Here is a 21,912-nt window from a genome sequence, read left to right on the forward strand (position 1 = left end):
TTTTCAATGCCGCCCATATTTTAATTAATACTAAACTTAAAAGCTGCTCATTGCCCCCCCCAACTCCCATTTTCCCTTTCTTCTCACGGCTCCCTTTTTGGTGCCCCAATGAAATCCTTGTTCTACACAGCATATTCAAAGCGGTGACTGAGTATCTGCGGAGAGGAAGGGGCTTTTGTAACGGCTCGGGAAAATGACAAGGGCTTCCGTCAGACACATATGGCTGCCAAATGTAATCAGTGGGTAATAAATGTTTGCCCTTTACACCATAAAAAGCAGCGGCGGCACTGAATGTGCGCTCAAGCTCGGGGCAGCAGATCACTGCGCTGTTTGTGGCTGTGATTAAACGTATTATTTCCCAAACAGCGAAGCCTGTCCTCACCCGTGAACTGGTTCTCGAAGAAATGACATCATTTTCTTCGTATTACACCAGCTTTAATGGTGGTCAGTGAAGAGCGTTCTGACACGTGTTTCTTGTTGTCTCCCTGCAGCTCTTGAACTGTTGGGCGGGTGGCTTGAGTGCTGAAAGGTAAGCTTTTATAAATCACATCTGAAGCACAGATCATTGTGTAGTCAACGCCAAAAGGTGGGTCGTGACATTTTGAGCTGGGTTTTTCCATTTCTGCTCCGTCTCAGAAGGACTGCGTGCGTTAATGCGGGTCGCGGCCGAACAGAGCCTCAGAGGGGGGGGGGAGGGGGGGAGAGTGAGGGGGGGGGGAGAGTGAAGGGCCCCTGCTCTTTTCTCCCCGCTGTTTAATTAGCGCGGTTCTCGGAGACCGAGGGTGCCGCTTTAGCAATCACAAGTCCTGCCCAGCCAATAAGAACTGGCGCTCGACCACGTCTGACAGAGATAAATGGCGTGCCGCGACACTCCAGCCTCGCCCATCGTCTCCGCTGGCCGTGTGACAGCGAAGCGTATTGGTGGTGTGCCGCAAATCTAAAGTGGGCACGCGGGTCAATCAGCGTCTCAGTGGCTGTTTTCAGTGTTGTTTGTTTTTGTAGGTTTGAGCCTACGAGGTTAGCTTTGCAGGGCATACAAGTTTGGGCTGCATTAAAAGCAGAGGGCCCCATATTTCCCGAAATTCTGATGGTTTATTGGTAATAAATGTGAGCGAATGACTAAATCCTGAGAAGACAGCGTTGTACGCACCCTGCGCCTTTATCACGGAGAGCATTTTGGAGCTCAGGATTCAATTATTGAGGGGTATATTTTGGATAAATATCTGACAATTAGTTATTCATCCATGCAAGGCCTAGATTAGCGGAGAGCTTCCACTTAACACATTAAACACAACATCCTCTGCCTTACACGTCTGTCTTGTCTCAGGCTAATTGTTCCTAAATCATTTTTCCATAAAGGACACCTATAGCATATCATAAAACCATGTAGATAATTGTACCCAAAGACAATGAGGGAAGAGTAAGGGTGTAAAAGTTTAAGATATGAAACAAATAGAAATATATCCATTTCACAAGCTTAAATCACGCAGTAGTATTAAAGTTACTTCTCAGTTGAAGGGTACTTGACAACTATATATACCAACAACCTTCAGTCCAAACACAGTAAGCCTGACAATCACTTGAATAGGAGGGGAGTTTGAAAGATTTTTTTGTATTTATTTGTTTCATTGGAACAGGAACATGTGCAGCTCAAACATAAATCACCATTCGATGCACGGTACCAGATTATTGATTTTGATGATTCGCTTAAGTATAAGTTCGGAAAAAGAACACACACGCTATGAAGTAGTAGCAGAGCAGCTCGTGTCTGATTTTGATATTAAAAGTGATGGAGTTTGTTGGTGTAAGGATTCCAATGGTCTGATATTTGTTTCACCAGCGTGGCCCCAACGCGTAAGGCAATAACACATGGGGGAGGATCCTGGCTTGTATCCAGAGGGAGACCGTATCTGATATGTATGAAATCAGCCAAAATGTTCTTTATGGATTCAACATTTTTTTTTTTTTTTACATCTTTATAGATATTTATTTCGCTGAAAAACACCTGCCGGCTGTTGGAGATAAGGATGTGATCATAAGACGGGATCATTCGTTGTTGTTTAAAAGCCATCTCAAACTAAACGATTATTATGGAACCCTTTAATAATAATAGATTGTCGCATCCCGACACTGGATAACACACTTCACTTTATGGGGCGGTTTCGTTGGTAATTGCTGCAGCCTTTTGCCCTGTTTCCTGTTTCAGAGGATCAGAGTAAGGGAGCACTTTGTAGCAGTGGGGGCATAATTAGTGATAGGCCTTGGACATGTCATACTCTGTTAGTCAGCCTCGCTTTAAGTCCTTTGTCTGCTATCTTCTACTCGCATTCATTCAGGCTGTGCGCATGTGTATCTTTGCTCAGGCGTTACGATGCGCACGCATACGTAATGTATCGAGTGGAATTTGATTTGACCCTTTAAAATACTTTAAGAGTAATACTGTACCATATTGCATACCTGAACCAGTGCCTCTTTGATCTCCTGTTAAAAGAAAAGAAGAATCTTTCCATTTAAACGTCGTCTGTTAAGCTGTAAAGGCTTCAATATTCAGCTGCCTCACAAGGATACTTTTTCTATAATTAGAGGAAATCGCTTTTGACTTTCTTTGGACCTTTTTAAGCAATTCCCTGCAGCAACACAATTCATGTTTGTGACGCCAAACGGTACACTTTTGATTACACTTTGGTATAATTAGTGCGTGTGTGTTGTGTGTACATGTGTGCGTATTTTGCGGAGGGGTTTCACAACATAGGCTGTGGATGTGAGGGTGGATGAAAGCCGCTTTGAGGATCCAGAATGTGGCTATAAACCACCACCTCTTAGCTTTTTCTCCAATTTTGCCTCCCTCCTTTTCAGCTTCTCTCATTCGGCTGCCATTCTACGGCTGCTATCTCATCTTGACTGCCTCTCCACACCCTCTGTTGTTTCCCTTTCCAATTTTCCCCATACATCCTCCCCACTCTTCCTCTGTAGCCTCTTTCCGCCTCTCCCCACAGCTGTTGTTGTGCCTGCGCTCATCTGCAACAGCTTTCCTCTACATCCTCTCTCTTTCACTTTATTTACACTTACTCCTGACCCCTCTTTTTTTTTTTTCTTCTCCCCAACGTGAGGCTGGCAGCAGTGAAGGACACTGCCCACGGCCCTATTAGTCCAAAACACATTACCAGAAATCAAGGGTTACACAGGCATAAATTAAACCCCATGTCTATTATACCATTCCTATTTCTCGTTGGAGTAGTTAGTGCAGCCTTGTTGCTTTACATCAACATTTCAAGATGCAAAATGTGAAATGTAGAGCACAGGGTTCAGGTGTGTGCCCAGAGCCAGTTGAGGGAATATTCCTTCAGCCATAGCACATGGCGCCTCTGCAGAAAGCAACCCGTGTGCTGCTGTTCTCCCATCACGCTACATTAGCTTTACAAAGAGGAACAAAAAAGCGTCTTTGTAGGGGAATCTTTAACTTGAAGTAAAATCAGCAAATAGCCAGAATTAATCTGCTAGATTGGATTAGACCTATTAGATAACCTCTTGAGAAAGACCCTCCAGTGTGAAGCATTTATATCCAAGAGGAACTATAAGTTATTGGCTAGAGCAATATAAACAAGAAAGCACAATTTCACAAGAGAGGCATGTATTATTCATACATGAAACTCTTAAAGGTGAAGCAACAGTGTATAAAAGATAGCATCCCACCCATGTTCATAGTACCTACATTTATCAGGTTGTAAAGTTGTTCGGTATAAACGTGAATGGCATGTAATAAAGATTGCATCAGGGCTGTGTTGTCATTACGCTGTATCCTCATCCTTTCCATTACTTCTCATCAGGAAACAGACTTTGGATGCACATCAAAGTCTACTGGTTGCTCAAAGCTTTCTTAAGTAGGACTGATTGTCGGGGTAAATTAGGACTCGCTAACTAATGCATGTGGCTGATTGAGATAGAGCTCCACACTGCCTGTGTTCATGCTAGCAGAAACAAATATCAATTTAACAAACGCAAGGACATTTTTATTCAATATTTAGCCTCGGATTTTTTTCTGGTCTCCAAAAAATCTTTTCTCGGCTTCTTAAAGTCTAAAACAAGACATGAAAAAACAAGAAATAATGGTCTTTGCTCTTTGGTATTTTAAACGTCAGAGGTGCAGTCAATGTGTTTGTGCAGCTCAGCACTTCAAATGAAGGCTGACCTGTTTTGTGCAACCAGTGCCTTGTTTTCCCTTCTGTCAAACATTTCACTCGGCCATCCAAACCAATCAATACTCATCCAATAAGAGATTTTTCCACATAAATATATTTTGGATGTACTGTATCTTTCCCTGAATTTACTGAAAAGCTCTCATTTCTCCCATGTGCCTCTCACATTATTTTCCCCCGATTGTAATTCACAGTCTACCATTTGAGGAGCCCAGGCATTTTGTTTGCTATTGATTTTATTTACAAGGCTTCTATATTTTACTCGGTGCAAATCAGAGCAATTGTTTCCAAGTGCATGCAACAATCAATGCTTCCCTGAAGCCTGCTCTGGCAAATGCATGCAAGTCAATACCTCCAATTTATGTTTTAATTACGATGATCTACTAAGTGTTCTTCTGCTCCCACTATCAGGATCAACAGGGATCATAGCATGGATTGTATTGTACATCCCATTTGGTCCTGGGTTTCCCTCTTAACTATGCTGATTTGTAGTGGTGAAGCTGAAGAAAGCAGTAGCAAGCACGTTGAGCCTTTTTGCTGATGTACATAAAAAGAGAGACTGTAATAATAATTTTCGTTTCTACAGCACTGTTTAGATTTTTTTGGGGAGGACACAGCAAACAGCTGTCTTTGCTCTACTGGGCTCTGCAGTATAAAAACAGAAAATGCCCAGCCCTGACAGCCTCGTTTGTGGATGTAGCTCCAGAGTGGAGTTTACACCCCGCCGTGTTTGTTCTGTACTGTTTTTGTTTGGCAGAACACTTTATCATTTGATCACTTACCATTAGAAATGATTGCTCAACTCAGCATGCCATAACAGCGGCTTCTCCCAAGCCGGGAAAACATACATTTTATTGACTCCTGTAATTAGGGCAGATCAATAAAACAATGTTTATTTCACTGCTGCTCAAGCTTATTTTTGGTTGCTGCACTCCCTTGCGTCCTGGTTTCATTGCAATCAAAGACATACAAACCTCATCAAAAACAGAATAAAATCTTCAAGGTTCATTTCGTAAAACAATAGATAAAACAACTTTTCACAATATCAATCCAAAATGGTGTAGAAATATTTCACTATTCTATGGAGAAAGAGACCAACACTCTGCACTCAGAGACTGTCTTTTATAATTTCTTTGCTGTGGTATTGTGTTACACCATTTGTCGACGCTCCGCCAGTGATGCTAAATATAATGCAGAAGCAATACGGCCCCACAGTGAGCTGCTGTCAGCCCTCTTAAGTTGATAGCTGTGTCTCTGCACACTGCAGGAAGAATCCCTTTCTGTCAAACAACAGCTGGAGAAGACAACATGATGTGGAGGCCACGGACGAGTGAGCCATCAAACTCCCTCTCTGACAGTACTTTGGCAAACCACGTTTCATAAGAGTCTGCCTCACTCTGCTCGGCTTTTGTGGCGCATGAATCAATGATAATTGTTGCTCTGTTCTCACTTGAATGGCGGAAGTATCCGTCGCGTGGCAAGTGTAGAAAATAAATAAAATAAATAAATAAAAAATGGAGTTGGAGGGGTTGATACCTAGAAATGAGTGTGAATGAAATTAATCTCAGTACCACAGGGATTATGATTCATTAGCAGGAGAGAGAGAAAAAAATCCTGTCAGAACAACTGCCAAAACCTTTAAAATAAAATAAATCATGAGCAGCTATGAAACACAAGGTGACATATGCATTACACATGAATTAAAAGAGGAGTTGTGAAAGACAATTCATCTTTTAATTTGCTCTATAGCTGTTGCTGTCCCAGTGGGCTGTGCACGGCCAAAACTAAAGCATGTATTTTTGCTATTATCAATATGTTTAAGGCAAACTGTACAGCGTGTTTCATAGGCAGCACAGATGTGATCGAACAAGCTACTCTAAAGCTTCCAAGCAAACCGTTTGATCCAATCAAAGCCCAAACAACCTTATCCCCAGCTCCATCACGGCCTAATTCCATTCCAAACCAAGCTCCCATTCTCCTCCCTTTTATCCCCTCTGAAAAGCCCAGTGATTAGAAGTAGACTTGAGGTGGACTATAACGCCCCCCCCCCATCCTCCCACACACACACACACACACACACAAACGCCTTCCCCGTTCCCGACGGGACCTTCATGAATCCCCAAAGCCTCGGCCAGTTTATCAGTATCAGGGGATCAGGCAATCCGCCCCACCCCCATTCGAACGGGGAGCCCAATGTGTTCCCGGGCCTCCGGTGTAATCTCTTTTGGCTGTTGACAGATCTGGCGACAGGTCAGCTGTGATAACAGGATCACTCAGGTGGAGACAGGGGAGGGGACCGCTAAAGAAAAGGAGAGAAGCTTAAAAGGAAATTAGAGGAAAAAATGTGGCCGAGTGTGCGAGCTGGTGAAGTGGAGCAGGCAATTGAGATAAGGAAGAATATATTCTTTAATCAGAAACTATTTTAATAATTGATTAAATCATAATTCATAAGCACAAATCCAAAACATTGGTTGGATAATGCATCTAAAATATTCTGGTTTTCACTCTTATCAATTGAATATATTTAAATCAAATAAACAATTGATTATAATATTCAATAATGTTAAGAGTTAACACGATGAGCAGCAGCTGCATGTCCCAACTTTTCCAGGTGAAATAATAGAAAGTCCAACATTTGGTTGCAAACGGATCCCCATTCGACATGCCTGGGTGCCTGACGGAGCGGAGGGGAAACCTGACAAGGCAACATCGGTCTGTCTTTCCCCCGTCTGCCTCCCGCAGTATCCACTAGCACTCTGACCTTGTGTCTTATTAAAATTGCTATCCCCCAAAGAGAAAGACAAAAAAAAAAAAAGAAAGTCCAGCATTGGACATAAATAGTGGAAAGGTGAGAGGCCATGCAAAATCGAGGAGCTGCGGTGACAATTATACGCTTGGGCATCCAGTTGACATGGCGCAACAAACACAGAGGCCATTACTCACACCACATACACAAAGTTTTACAAACATATTGCATTTGCATGTGCACACGAGCATTCGCAGGCTCTCCTTCTACTCCCTTTTTGTGACTCGCTTTGCGCTCTGACGCACACACGCTGAGAAGCAGCATGGTAGGCAGTGACACAAAGCTAATGCCTTGTCACACAGGCTGTCAGCAGATTAGCCAGTGGATTACACCCCAGCCATTAGATGTGCACAGAGCGAAAGGCCACAAAAATGGCAGAGAGAGTGAGGAGGAGAGGAGAGGACAGGGTGAGACGGAGTGCAAGACCGGCTGCAATAAAGCACATATTCTGGCGGAGGGGCTGGCGAAAAAAAAAAAGGAATGGTGGACAGCTTAAAGGAGAGGAAAGGAAAAAGAATAAAGGCTGGTTAAGTAGTGCAAGGACTGAAGTTGGACGGGATCATGGACCAAGAGAATTTACTGGTAGAACAGTCATAACAAGATAATGGTAAATGGTAAAAACAAACCGAGGAAAAGCAGAAAGCGTGAGAGGAAGGCAGGATGAGGATCCAACAGCACATTGGGGAGCAACGACAAGGAGAAGAAGTTATGCAGTGTGCAGGAGGAGGTGGGGGGGGGGAGGTGTTGAGCGGGAAACGAGAGGGGAGAGACGAGGGAATGAGGATGCTCGAGAAAAAAAAAGGGGGGGGGAAGCGAGGGTCGGGAAGGAGCGGTGAGAGATGGAAACGAGAGGACCAGTGGAGATTAGAGGGGAGGGATGAGAGGCGAAGCACCAGAGGAGAGGACGGAGAATACTCTTTAGCGCGTCGAAACAACGCTGCACACGGATGTGAAAGTCCGATGGGGAGAGGTAGAGTACGACGCTCCATGTGGAGTTTGGCAGAGTACAGAGATTCTGTAGAGGATGTTGGGGTTCAAACATTTGTCCTTGCAGTAGCCTCGGTGCATTTTTTAAGCGATCGCAAGATAAACCTAGACAGACATTTTGGCACGTCACAATAGGAAAAGCACAGGTGTAATCAATGTTATTAGTAACACGAGTGCTTTTCCCACAATAGGTCAAAGGTTCTACTGTGAAAAAACAGCACGATTGGTATACTCAGGGGTGTCGTCTCCCTTTGATTACAACATTATGTTCCTATTGGCTCCGTTTTTGGTCTCCCATCACTGCCGATAAGCTGTACCTTGGTAGATGTTCAACATTGTTGACAAACTTGATTTTACACACAGGCCGTTGAAGGGAGTGTAGGGTGTAGCCTGTAAGTCATAGTTACAAACAAAATAAGGAGCAAAGAAAAGGTGAGAGAGAAGCAAAAAGGTTGGATGAAAGTTGATTAAAGCAGAGTTTTTTTATTGTAAAATCTATTATTTTTCCATTAAACATCCTGACCTCAACCTCCATTCGTTACCCGTTCTCCTCTTTTTACAGAAGAGATATTTTGTCAGCTCGAATTCATCAATATTCCACTTTCTTTCAGATTTGATCTGATCCACAATGTCACGAGGAATACGTTTGCGGTTGTTAATAGTACAACTTGCAGTCCGGTTCATCTCCCTTACACCTGACCAACGTCGACACTGCTTCCCTCAAACGGTACGGACTGCAGATGGCGCCGTTGATGGCAGAAGGGGCAGAAACTTTTAAAGTCTTCTGCAGTTTAACTTTTACCACGTCCATTGGTATCTGCTCTGTAGAATGAAAGCTGCTCCCTGCATTGTGAGGATGTGATGAGGCTCGGGATTTTTATTTTTTTTTCTTTCTTTTTTCAATCAGTGTCTGGTTCCAAGTGGAGAGATGTCAGGCCTTCTCAGTTGGTGTTTCATTTTATGATAATCGACTTCACTGCCCCTACCCGTCACAGCCACCTACGGCCCCCACCACAGAACCACTTTGCAGATGTAATGGCATATAATTGTGTGCTGGATTTGCCTGCCAGGAGCTTCATTTTGAGCTGGTATTTGTGCAAGAATGGAAGGAAAAAATGTCAAGTTAACGGAGGCTAATGGGACATTCTGATATCCATTCAGACTGGGGATTGTGCTCAGAAAAGCCATGAGAAACATCTCATACTTTGTTCACAGGATGCATATGTTTAGGATTCAAAACGGAGCTACGGGTTCATAGCAGCGTATTCACTGATTATTCAGACTGAGGCCGTGTCTGTATGTATGCCAACATGTGTGTGTGTGTGTGTGTGTGTGTAATATGTATGCATGCATACATCTGGTGCGTGTGTGTGTTTGACAGCAAGGTTGATGTCATTCAAGACCTTTAGCCGCTTGAGTGATTTGACTGTGTGCCGTGGGATGAGCCGATTCTCACAAGGGGGGGAGGGGGGTGGAGACTAAATGCGCAAAACCCCGCAGGATATTAAGACAGTTTCTTATGATAAGTCTCTACGTGCAGACATCCTCCACATAAACAAGCATAAGTACACACATAAACTCATGTGCACAGGAGTAAGGAAAGAATGACAGAGGGAGGCAGGGGGGCCGCTCAGATGTACACTGGGGAAATCATAATAAGACAAGGTAAAGGGAGACAAAAGTTGAGCAGCGCTCCGAGACACCCGCTTCACACGTGCACGGTAACCCCGGCGACGAGTTCACAAGCAAAAGATCAAAACCACACCAGCCTATCCGTAGCCATCTCATGTGGGAGCCATTCCACCTTTTAAGGCGCCTCTCCCTTGAAGGGGGCCCAGATGTAAGTCAAAAGGGGCTGCTTTGGATTAGCCAGAAAAAAAAAAAAAAAAAAACTAATTTCCTTTGCCATTTTACGAGCATTTAATTTGAAACAATTAAGATATTACGGTGCCGTGGATTCACTACACAGAGTGACAGCTGGAAGCAATCCCATAAAACCCCAGAGCCAGTGAATGAGGCACCTTGCGTCTCTCTTTTGCTCCACTCGCTACCTCCTCCTCCTCTGTTATTTAATTGAGGCGTTAGGCTTAAGGCTCGGTTGGGGTGAGCGCGCTGCCTTTGTCTCAGCTGAGATCGCGCCGCTAACGGCAATTACTTTAGCGGCCCATTGATGCACGCGTTGGTTGATGGTAGAATGGCCTAATTTCCCTAGACTAAAAGGGAGGAAGTGCGCAAATGGGGATGTTTACCTTCTGGTTGTGTTTTTTTTTTATTTTATTTTTTTTATCATCACACCTTTTACTGAGGTGTTGGATTTAAAGCAAAAATGGAACGCTTCACACGTGGGGAGTTAATGAGAAAGATGCAAACTATAGGGGGCAGCAAATGCCAAGTGTGGGATGCAGACGGTCACGCTGCACATTGTGCAGTTCTAATAGACATCTTTGAAATTGGGACACTTGTTTCGGGCAATGGTTTCATCTTTGGACGGCCGCTCGGCGTGTCCTATCTGTCCGACGCTCGAAGAACGCCGGTCACTTCGACCTCGATTTCCAGCCGGGTTTTTGTCAACACTCAGCCATCAATTCACCTCCGCCTCCGTCTCTACCTTCCTCAGTGGCATAGGAGGGCATCGGAGGTGTGGAATTGATGATGTCGTGCTTGTGAAAACGTCAGCGGGGGATCGCTGGCATGAGCGAGAAAGAGAGAATATATTTTTGGGGTTGACAGATTGCGAGGTAGTAAGATGGAGGGCTCAGTATAAACAACGGCAACGATCGGCTATGGTGAGAGATTTCTGGTAAATATCCCACACTGAAAGACACAGAGAGAGAGAGAGAATGGAGGGAAGGGATGATCTATGTCACTATTAGTTTTGGTTAAAAAAGTCAGAGAGGTGGAGAGCAGAAAAAGCTGATGTAGAAAGGGTCGTGAGTGAGCCAATAACTGGGATAGGATGATGGCAGGGAAATGTAAAAGGCTTGTAGGGAGGGGAATCTTTAAATATATGAAAGGACAATGAAGTGGAGCGGAGGGAGATGGGAAAAGATCAACAAACGGAAAAGGCGGGAGTGCATCATTTCTGATGCAGACACAGCCACGGGAATTCAGGCATGATGCAAAGATTACAAAGGACAAAAAGAGAATGGGATCTGGAACAAAATTATCCAAACAGTGGCAAACAGCATCCAATCAGTACTCTCAAAAATATTCATCCTGACTTCCTTCCTCTCATCTGCTCTTGGAGGCCAAATGGAAGGCCTTGTTAAATCAGGTGAAGTACATAACCTTATTACCACAGGACGGTATAATAGCAGTATATCATCCTTTGTCAAACTTAATAAGTGACTCAATGTAAGTTAATCGTTGAAATAGCCATTGATTAATTTAGCAATTGGATTAATCAGTTTAAAGAGGTTTTTTTTTAGAAGGAAGCAGTAAAATGTGACTTCATGCAGGTTCACAAGTAAGAGTGAGGTGAGCCTTCTTTGCCCGTCTTTCCTCCCCTTCCACGGGCTCGTCCGCTTTCTTGGCCCCTCCTCATCCTCCATCTCATTTTTTTTTTTATAGTCGCAGCCAACTTGGTTAGGGACTCACACATCAAGCGGAGAGGACTCCATTTGCATGCGCACGCTCACGCACGCACTCAGCTAGAAATGTGCACGGTTGGCGCCGGACAGGTGTCCTGAGCCGCGTTCCACAGAGGGACTCTGTCAGGCAGGAGTTGACTCAATCTGTCTGAGCCCATTTCCCTCGCCACCTCTGCCTCGCCGCGATGCTCTGAGCAGGATGCGGCGCACCATGGCTGCTCATGCCATCGCAGATGATCTCTTAATGGACCTAATTGCTTTTCAGCTCATTGCACCCCATGCCGACAATAAACTAAATCAAACCGAGGCCCCCCCCCCCATCCACAAGCGTCCTCGTGAATCTGATTTCGCTCGAAGCCGTAATAAGGTGATATTGACTACTCGTGACTCAGCACGATCGGTACAGATGAGTTAGGCGCGTGTTCAGGTGACATGAGAGTTCCAGTTGGCCTCTTTAGGAGAGCGCAGCCTGTTGCATTTTCAGACAATATATTGTGCATTGCTGCACACTGAACTATGGATTACAAACATGCACAGTGAATATGTGGTTCCGCCCCACACACGCACACACACTGTAGTCATGTCCGCTTCGATGGTCTCCCTAATGTGTCCTTTACCATACTCGTGTCATCTCGGCCTGCTCGTGTCAAAAGCTACTTGAAAGCTAATCAAAGCTGATCAAACACGTGAGATAAGCCGGCAGTCAGCTCCTCCAATCTGAGGCAATGTCACACCGGGCTAAACGTATCGTCAGCTCCACCAGAATTTAAGACTACGTGCAGTCGGCTGTGAAGGTATTGTTGTGACACCGGGGCTGGAGTCAGCTGCTTCCAATATAGTTAATATCTAACGCAAAACTGCACCACCGGTGTGAGCTAATGTATGACCAAAATGCTCTTTGCTCGCTCACCTCTACGATACGAGCGATGGGACGTGGCACGAACTCAGCGGCGTTGTCGTTTCGCTTTTGCATTGCTCCTTTTAAAGTCATCAACACAGATGAAAGTGTCAGGACTGCAGTGGGGCTGTTTGCCGACTTGGCCTGGCTTGTCGATCAAATATGATTCAACTTTATTCCTATCCTTTTCGGCGTAAAACTTTCAAGATATAAAGAAGTAAAGCGAGCTCTTCGGCCCTGGGGCCCGTTTTTAAGTTATTTAGGTCACTAAGTAAATTAGATTGACCTCGTTGAGGCTCAACATATAGCTGTTCTTTCCTATTATGTACACAATAATGGTCTATTAGTGCTGGTGAAAGCAGGGTTATCTATCCATCATGTCTGAAGGAGGTAGTGCATGGTAGAAGACATCTCAGCCAAGGACTACGCAGGCGTCGCTTTACATTTTTCCTGCCTTGAAGATGTGTGTTATCTCACCTTGGCATTTGTCGCTTCACCCCACCCCACGCCACCACCCTGCATCGCCACCACCCTACTCCACCTCTCCTGACTGCTTGGGCAGCGGCCATAAACAAGTCAATCTCAACACGTTGGATTAGATTTATCCGCTTAAAATAGATTGTTATCCTGAGGAGCGCCGAGGGGGTCTCGCTTGATGGGGGAAATTAATTTTACGATGACTGGTTTACTTGATCAAGGTAGAGGGGGGGGGGACTATAAATGTAACAACTCTGGGGCGTGAGGGGCTGAACACAACAGTCCTTGTTTTTTGATCCAGACAACTTGTCGCTCTTCTCTCGCCGCATTATACATGGTGTCGTCTTTGGGCAGCCGCAACTAATGACTTGACTGACAGTCATTTGTAATTCACCAACAACTTGTCATGGGTGAAAAGGCCTGCACCCCAGGCTATAGGGAGATTGACAGTGAACAATATTGTATTTTCACGTCGGTCCGTGTCCCATTTAATGCAACAATGACCGTTTTAGTTTGCAGGGCTATGAATAGGCTCCGTGTTTGGATGTACGTGCAACTTATTCAGGAATGAAATCCTGCGGAAAAAAAGCCGTCTGCTCCCCCAAATCTTAAGTGTTAAACTGGTATAGCAGTTATTGGATCGAGTTACAATGGAATTGACCTGAGCCTTTATAGCAACGCAATCGAGCCTAAGCAGACCCCTTGGTGTAAATGTATCTGACAAGCTCCTCTTGAAGCTTTGTTTTTTTTTTCTGTTTCTAAGTGCTTATCCTCACTGGGATGAACACTGCACCCTGGAAAAGAAACCTTATAAAAATCTATTAGCTGATCTGCTTTATATAGGGAATTGCCTAGTCCACAAGGCCACGCATGAAGACAGTGCTTAGAGAAAATGCACCATTTACGTCCAACGTATCCACCAACTCCAGCACCGGCAAAGGGAGGGCTGTCGAGGACCAAGCTATTTTCTGTAAAATATAAGAAAATGCCTGCTAATCACATGTTGATTATTATGACAAGTTCACCCATAGAATAGTAACCATTACATAACCCCTTATAGAATATGACTTTTAAATTATTTGTTGGCAAGTTTAAGAAAAATACAGTGAGACAACTTCAATTGTCAACAATTTTGAAATAAATTAGTTTTTCAATGCTAATTTTTTTTGTGAAAACAAAGTAGTCCACGTAGATTTCCTGTGTGGGCAGCGACACAGTAAAACACAATACATCCGAAGGCTCAAATTATTCATTCAAAGCAAATGCATATTAATGCAGTGAAACCGTCGATTTGCATAAAAGAATACATTGTAAATTACAATCAGTGCCACACTGTACCCCACACATGTACGGATGTAAACATGCCTTTAGGCAGTTTATCAAACTTAGTAATGTGTGTCCAAAAAAAAAAAAAAAAACCATTCGGCAAGTGAGTTAAATGGCCTCCCCACTGTCAAGAGTATTAATAGGCCGGCTTCAGCACGCGATGATGCCCCATATCCGAGCGGCACTCGGGTTTCCTCTGCGTTGGATCCCTCTTATTGAAGGACACATGCTTTATAGACTGCCGTGTCTGTTGGGTGAAAAAGTTCAGTCGCGATAGGCCAGGAAGCGAGGCCCTTGATAAATCTTACCCGGGCACACATTTATCCACAAGTGCTGCAGTGTTACTGCGGGAGATAGTGCCAACAATATGAAAGCACGAGGTTAGCTACGGAGCCAAATTCTACATCTCACAACTAGCGTTATTCATCGATATTCATAAAACATGAACACATTCGGAGGAAATCCCCCCCCCCCCCCCCCCCCAAAAAAAAAGTAGGACGCCCCCGACACACTCATGCACCTGAGGGTGAACATGACCTAAAGGGAGAATACAACCATCCAAAAGAGAGCAAAAGGTTTTGTCAGTGTTACAATCTGGTGTACAACCGAGACGGCGTTCCGGCCTACACTACTGATAAATAAGATGTATTTCTAAACAACTGCTTTAGTGAAAGTTGGGTAATCAGACCCTCGTGGTCTTCGGTACATTAAGCCTTCGAGCCCCAACTGGCCATCACTCCTGCCGTGTTTTCTCATAGCCAGCAGTCAAGGGCAACAGTTCGCAAAGCATTGATTTCACCAAGTTCCTCTACAGTTCGTTGTCACGAAACCAGCACTTTCTTTTGGGCCTCTGAATCTGCATGCGGAGGTGGTATTGTGCCCCAAATAAATGGAGCCGCGTATAATTTGCAGGTATGAATCACTATCCCAGTTACTCAATCGGATGCATGGCATGTCTGAGTGCAGGGGAGAAAACGGATCCGCTGACTGCAGTAGTCTGTCTCTCAGACGTTGGGTGTCTGCAGGGCTCGGTTGTTCATCAGACGGCTTGGGTTGCTGCCACGAAAACAACTTTTTCTCAAAACACAATTGGTCATAGTCATCCGTCTCCCTGGGCCATTGCTGTTATTTTTTTCTGTCGCCTTACATCAGAGGAGCCTAAACTTGCCTGCGTTATCAGGAGCAAAATTGTCCTTTTCGCGCATTGTCGTGTCGCGACGGGAATCAATCACGTCTCTCTATCATTACATGAAATGTGTGATCATTATACGTGGTTTATGGAGGTTACGGCTCAGCTCGGCTGCTCTGACAGGCTGACCTTGAGTACACAATGCAGTATGGGAAGGCAGCTTTTCCAACATACTGAAGCGCTGCCTTTGACAAAAATAAACAAAATGGTAGATGACAGGAACACACACACACACACACACACACCCATTCAAGCCCAAGCCGACAGCAAAATCAATACAATATCCCTACAGGGACCTAAATGTGTGGCGTTAGTGATGCGTTTATAGTGATCTTATTGTACATGTTGGCATTTTTATGGACTTTGCACTGACATCAGTATCAATAAGCATCCATTTACTCCAGGCTTTAACTCTCACTTCCTTAACAGGTGTAATGTGTAAGATCTGACCAGTGAAAAACTAATATCAAGTGTTAAAAGGTTAAAATGATGATTTTTGGGGGAGAATGTCATGTCTCCTGAAATCCGCCTGCTAAACAGTTGGCCCTGGCCTGTCCAGTCTTCTAACACCACATCCCCCGGGGCGTCCAGTCTGACCTCCGTTTATTGGATTCAATTTAGTGTGAAGGACTTTTTTAAATTTTTTATTTCGTCCAGGCCGCCACCAGGCGACCGCCAACGCAAAGAGCCGCTGCCTGGCCTCCTGGTGGCAAAAAAAAAGCGGTCAGTTGTAGCAAATCGGCGTCCGGCCGGGCTCAAACCCCGGGCTGCCCGGGCTGCCCGGGGTCAGCGGGAGCCCCGGGTCTGACCGGTGCCCGGGGATCAGCCCCCAGCAGCATTTGTGTTGGTGCAGCTCTGCCGTCAGCCCACTCCAGACGGAGTAGACTTCCGACGGCGGTGAGGACGAGTTGGTTTCCTCGTTGGTGCCAACTTTTGGTTTGCTTTCATAAACAATTAATACGCAGAAGGTCCAGCTCGTTCTTAGTAGCACAGTAAAAAAAAAAAGATGGATAACATAAACAATAAGCCTAGGCCACGCGTGGCGGTTAGAAGATGACACTCACGTCGACCCTCTGAGCAGGACGGCTGCTCAAATTTTGTGTTACATTTTTATTTTTTTCATAATTCATAATTTCATAGAACAAGTACCAGAGGTGAAATGCTGCCCCCTATTTGTTTGGAGCAGGGGGCCAGCCACTACTCAGGGCAACTTTGAGGACCAGGAAGTATTGAACTTGCGTATCTCCAGGTAGGTTTAGCCCTTTAACTCTGTGCAGAGCACAATTCCAGTCGTATTTTATTGAAAAATGTATTGACCTGATTAAGCCCTCTCTTTTGCTTTCACACTCTCTTTTGACAACACACAGCAACTGTTTTAAATTAGATTGAACTATGTGCTTGTACTCATCGTAGGCGTACTACATTTTAGAGGGAATATATTGCAATTTAATATTATAATACTTTTGTTTTTCTATAGCGCTTTTCTTGGTACCCAAAGACACTTGAGTGGTTTGTAGTGTGCTAGATATATTTGACATCTAAAATATTTTTTTGACCACATCAAAATACGACAAGATAAAAATATACAATATGGGACACATGACCTGATAAGAACTACAATTGGAAATAGAACATTGTCAAAGGTTATTTGCTTGTCGCCCTGCGGAATGACTACCAATGACTTCAGACTTTAAAGATAATTTCTGCATTATTACTATCTGTTAACTCAAATTACTATTTAAATCCTCCAACAGCGTGACATAACACATTTTTTTCTCCTCGATTCCCTGAACCATTTAATCAAAATTCCTGTACAATGCGCTGTGTGTTGTGTATTATCAGTGCGCCTCGGCTTTGCTCCTCCGTAATAACAGAGCTGCAGCTTGGCCAACGCACCCAGGCATACGTGGTGTCGCACATGCACTCACATTCTCACGGTTTACCAAGTGGAACAAATAATCATACAGTCAGAGGCAAACCCTCATTCACTCGTGCGCGCGCACACGCGCGCACAACAAGTGTGCACATTCCTGTAGTGGACTTGGGAAGGGTGGGACCTCGCCGTGTGACGTCGCCCCTCCTTCTCTCTCTCTATCTCTCTCTCTGTGTTGTTCCCTGCCTAGGCTTTCAGTCAGTGCACGGGCACAGGCAGAGAGAGTAAGAGAGGGACTGATAGAGAGAGAGAGAGAGAGAGAGAGAGAGAGAGGGGGGGGCAGAGCGAGCGCGGTCGGCTGTGTGTCCCAGCCACGCCGCACTCTTCAAACACAAGCACAGTCTCGCCACGTTCAATCCAATGACGACCTAACACAGCCCAGCACAGGCAGACCCCCACCCACAGAGAATACATCACGTACACGCTCCACGTGTGTGTTGTGTTTTTTTTTTTTTTTTTTTTTTGTTATCGGGGGTTGGGGGGGGGGGCGGTGGAGGAGGACAAGAGGAGACAAACAACAACAAAAAAGTGAGAGACGGACAACTCGAGGAAAGAAGCGAAATAGGAGCGAACTAACGGGGGGAGAAGCAGAAGAAGGACCCGAGGAAGGATTTCTTCCTTCCGCGATTATTCCCCCCCCCGACTCATCCCCCCCCCCCCAGGACCAGGCTGTCACTACTGGATGTAAAAACTTCGCTTTGTTCAGAAAAAGGAAAGGACAGACCGAGCTTCGAACCCACGACGAAATGGTGCTAAGGTAGGACCGGGAGTTGGGAGGTGGTGATGCCGCAGTGATTCCAGGTGTGCGCGCAGCCCCGTGAACTTGGTCCCTCACAGGCTTCACCCTACGCGGACTGGCTCCATACTGCGGATGCATACGGGGGGGGGGGCTACAGTGTGCACTACGGTTCATTCAGGAGTCCCGGCAATAATGTTTTACGCATAGTTGGTAATATTAGGAATGCGCGAAATCCAGTACCGCTCTCCCTGAGCCACATAACGAATGACAGAAATATAACCGCCAATGGGTTTTCTTTATCTATTTTAGAACATTTACCTGCACGTGAACCACGTCGTTAAATGGCCAGGTGGAGTGTTTTGGTCACGGCGAGCGGTTCGGAGAGACTCCCATCAAAACACATCGTAATACATACGGTCCTGGCTTTAATATTACGTTTGGAGGAGGCGACAGTTGGTTTTGTCCCCCTCGTGTTTATAATAACACGACTAAAACAAGATAAGAAAATAAGACTTGTGCCGTTTTCGGCGAGTAAATGTTGAGACTTTCTCAAAGAGCAGTCCCCGGAACTCTCCAGAGATCTCTCATCTTATCCGTCCTATTTTTGGAACACATTTCTGCGGGGAGTCAAAGTTTACTTTGTTTCTTCTTCTCAAATGCTTATTTTTTTTTTAGTTTTTGAAGAACATCTTAAAATAAGCAATCGGCGTATCAGCGAGGCACGCAGAGAAGCTGTCAATCAAGTGAAAGGGACCCTTTATGTCCAGTGGAGCTGTGCGCGCCACCTGCGCTCAGTGCGCCAGTGTGTCCACTAGGGGTCCACCCGTTGTCCTCGGCCAGTGAGGGGGATGCAGCAGAGATGCTCTGAAGGCACCGTGCACAAAACAATCCCCAAATCATCATTAGGAAAAGTGGTTTCCAAATCCTGCTGAATTAAATCAATAGCTGGCGGAAAAATAAGGTTTTTTTAAAATTTTGAAATTTGCTTTTTTTGAAGTTATGACAAAAAAAGGCCAAAAAAAGTCCACCTGACCGTATGCATACAAATATATTGCCAAATAAAAAGGCAGTGCCAGAGTAGGCTATTACAGTGTGTGTGTGTGTGTGTGTGTGTGTGTGTGTGTGTTTGTATCTGCTCAAGCATTTCCCAGTTTAAAGCCAGTAAGCACTTGTTTTTTTTACGATTCCCAGCTCAAACAATCAGCACCCGCCCAATTTTTGACACGGCGCAATTAACGCCGTCAGCCCGCGGTTCGATTTCCAATTTTGCTGTCGCCGACCGGCGCCGCTCAAAAGGGGAGACGAAAATGGATGTGGTGCTGGCTCAAAGTGCTGCTATCCAAAGTCGCTGAAGGGGGCAAAGTGTCTCAGTCGAGGAAAAGCGGCCATCTTCTCGCAGACCCTCGCCCTCCACTTAGTGTCTTTCTCTGAATCCTCCGAAATAGCGTGCAGCTTTTTGTGAAAAATAGTGGTGTAAATTGGGGACAGGTCATTCCTTCGGATGGTGTAAAAGGAAATGAAAGGAGAAATGGTTCAAGTTTCCAACAGTGTATGTGTGTGTGTGTGTGTGTGTAGCAGCTACAAACAGTTTCGGGCATACAAGCCATTAAATTGAAAATGATGGCTTAGAGAATGCCTTTAAGGGAGTTTGGTCATCTCTGTGTTTTGTGCCCAAAGCAGCTTCTGAAATCATATCCCACATTCTTGACAGTGTCTAGAAGGGACGACGGGATTTCAAGACTGAATGTTGAGAAAAGCCTTTTTGTCTACGTCAATGGCGTGCTCACTTCCCAAGTGTTGACCTCTTGTTATTCCTACAATATGTGCACGTAAACTTTTTTTTTTTGTTGTTCTTTCTTGGGGCAAAGCAAGCAGCCCACTGGGTGCCTGCACCTCACCTCACCATTGTCTTAGCACAGCTCTGACTCACTGGTTTATTTTCAAGTGCGGACCCAAAAAAAAAAAAAAAAAGAGCGAGAAAAAGTTTTTGTGTGTGTGTGTGTGTGTGTGTGTGTGTCTGAGCACTACTTCAGGAATCCCTAGGCCAGCGCCCCCATTATCAGCGCCGAATGAGGAATCAACACTCGCGTCGCAAAAAAAATGGATACGTAAACATAGAGGCCACAATTATCAGGCGCCGTGGTTTTAGAGCTGAAGGAGATGGAGTGCCAATAGGCCTGTTAGCAATCACCCCCCCCCCCCCCCCCCCAACTGCCTGCCCTCTGTAATCCAGTGGGTGTATTCTAGCTCGTTCTGTGCCAGCAGCAGTCCTTAACTACCCACTGACTGGTTATACACTGTACATGTGCTTGTACACCCGCGCGGATCGATTTGGTACATCTCGCTTTGCTGATCAGAGCGGCCTGTGGCCCGCCGCCACTTCACAGAGGGTCGGCCCTGATGCATTTGTGACAAACCAGAAAGATGTTTGATTTCGCACAACACTGAGCTGCACTCCGGCATAATGAAGTGATCATGACTTTACCCTTGGTTCACTTTGGCCCCCCCCGACGCCGCTGTGTTTTTTTTTTCTTTTTTCTCCCCCCCCCCCCCCCCCCCCCCTCGATTCAATCGCTTCACTCACTTATTTACTTGGCAAGCATTTCCTGCCGTAACCTCTGGTACTGCATAACTAGCGTCAAGGGTGGGTTGCTTGATAAAAGCCACCGCTACGGGGCATTGGTTTTACACGTAGGGGAGCGCCAGCAGGTTTTTTTTTTTTGGGGTATTTTTTATTGATATTCAAGTTGCTACTGGGTTGGAATAATAAGAAGCCTATTTTCACGCCGAGGCAAAAATCACCTCTACTGTCCCCCCCGTCAGGGCAGAAAGCTGAGGCGTGAATATGATTTTGCCGAGGAGGGAGCACGGGGCTCGAGCTGAGCTTGTTCTTTGCCGCGTGCGTTACTCTCTTTTCGCGCTGTCTCTCGAGTGAGTGTCAACAAAATGAAGTAGGACGAAGAAAAAAAAAAAAGCCCCCTTTCCTTTCATTGCGTCTCCCTCGTTGAAGTCGACTTGTCTGTATTTTTAAACACACAAAGCAAAGTGTCACTTCCACCCTGCTTCAACTTAGAGTCGGGGTACAACACCATTAGCACACTTGGCCCCGGCACCAAGGCTCTGCCTCCAGGCTTCGTGAACAGGAGGGGGGGGGGGGGGGGGGGGGGGGGGGGGGGGGGGGGGGGGGGGGGGGTGGGGGGGGGGAGAACTGATGTGTCAGAAACACGGAGGGCCGCTTCTCTGCCTCAGCTGTCTTCTGTCGGCAGATTGGGTTTCAGGGGGTTTTGATTGATGCCAAACGCCTGTAGCCAGTTGTGAAGACTGTCCAGGGGGAGGGGGCCTGTGCTGGTATGGTTTTGGATCAGGGTCAGCAGGCTCTGGCAGAGGCTTTGGAATTCTGCCCTTGACCTCGATTTTAGATCGTCCCTCATCTGGCAGCTAACAGCATGTCACCTATTAGCACTTTGAGGGAGTTGGCACCGATGAGAGGAAAACCAAAGAGCAGTGAAAGATAATGGATTGCGGTTTCAAAAATCACAAGAAGTGAAAATGACGGGTGTGCGAATATTTTTCGAGACTTTCTGATTGTGTTGCAAGCAAAAACATTACCTCTTTTCATGCCAAACCCATTGTCTCATTTTCTCTTATCTTCATTTTTGGAAAGGCTGAGAGCCGAATCCACTGAGGTTCATTTGAATAACCTGCGGAATGAGGAAATAAAAGCTTGGGGGAACAAATAGAAGTGGCGGTCGCCTCTTTGCATTCATGTCA

At 45.4% G+C, this 21,912-nt stretch overlaps 1 protein-coding gene across 43 annotated transcripts in view; it reads left to right on the forward strand.

The window, feature by feature from the left end:
* The window catches only part of LOC119223808 (receptor-type tyrosine-protein phosphatase delta-like), a 291,447-nt gene that overhangs the window by 160,590 nt on the left and 108,945 nt on the right, over positions 1-21,912 (forward strand). For 41 of the 43 annotated variants that reach the window (XM_037481241.2, XM_062560985.1, XM_062561004.1 and 38 more), the window contains one exon: positions 492-529. The exons of 1 other annotated variant lie outside the window; for it this stretch is intronic. The gene's annotated coding sequence lies outside the window, so the exon portion shown is untranslated. Of the gene's footprint in view, positions 1-491; positions 530-17,610; positions 18,160-21,912 lie in introns of those variants that run through there. One more of the 43 variants, XM_062560954.1, reaches the window with a different exon arrangement.

This window comes from Pungitius pungitius, chromosome 1 (assembly GCF_949316345.1).
Source record: "Pungitius pungitius chromosome 1, fPunPun2.1, whole genome shotgun sequence".
Classification (NCBI taxonomy): Eukaryota; Metazoa; Chordata; class Actinopteri; order Perciformes; family Gasterosteidae; genus Pungitius; species Pungitius pungitius.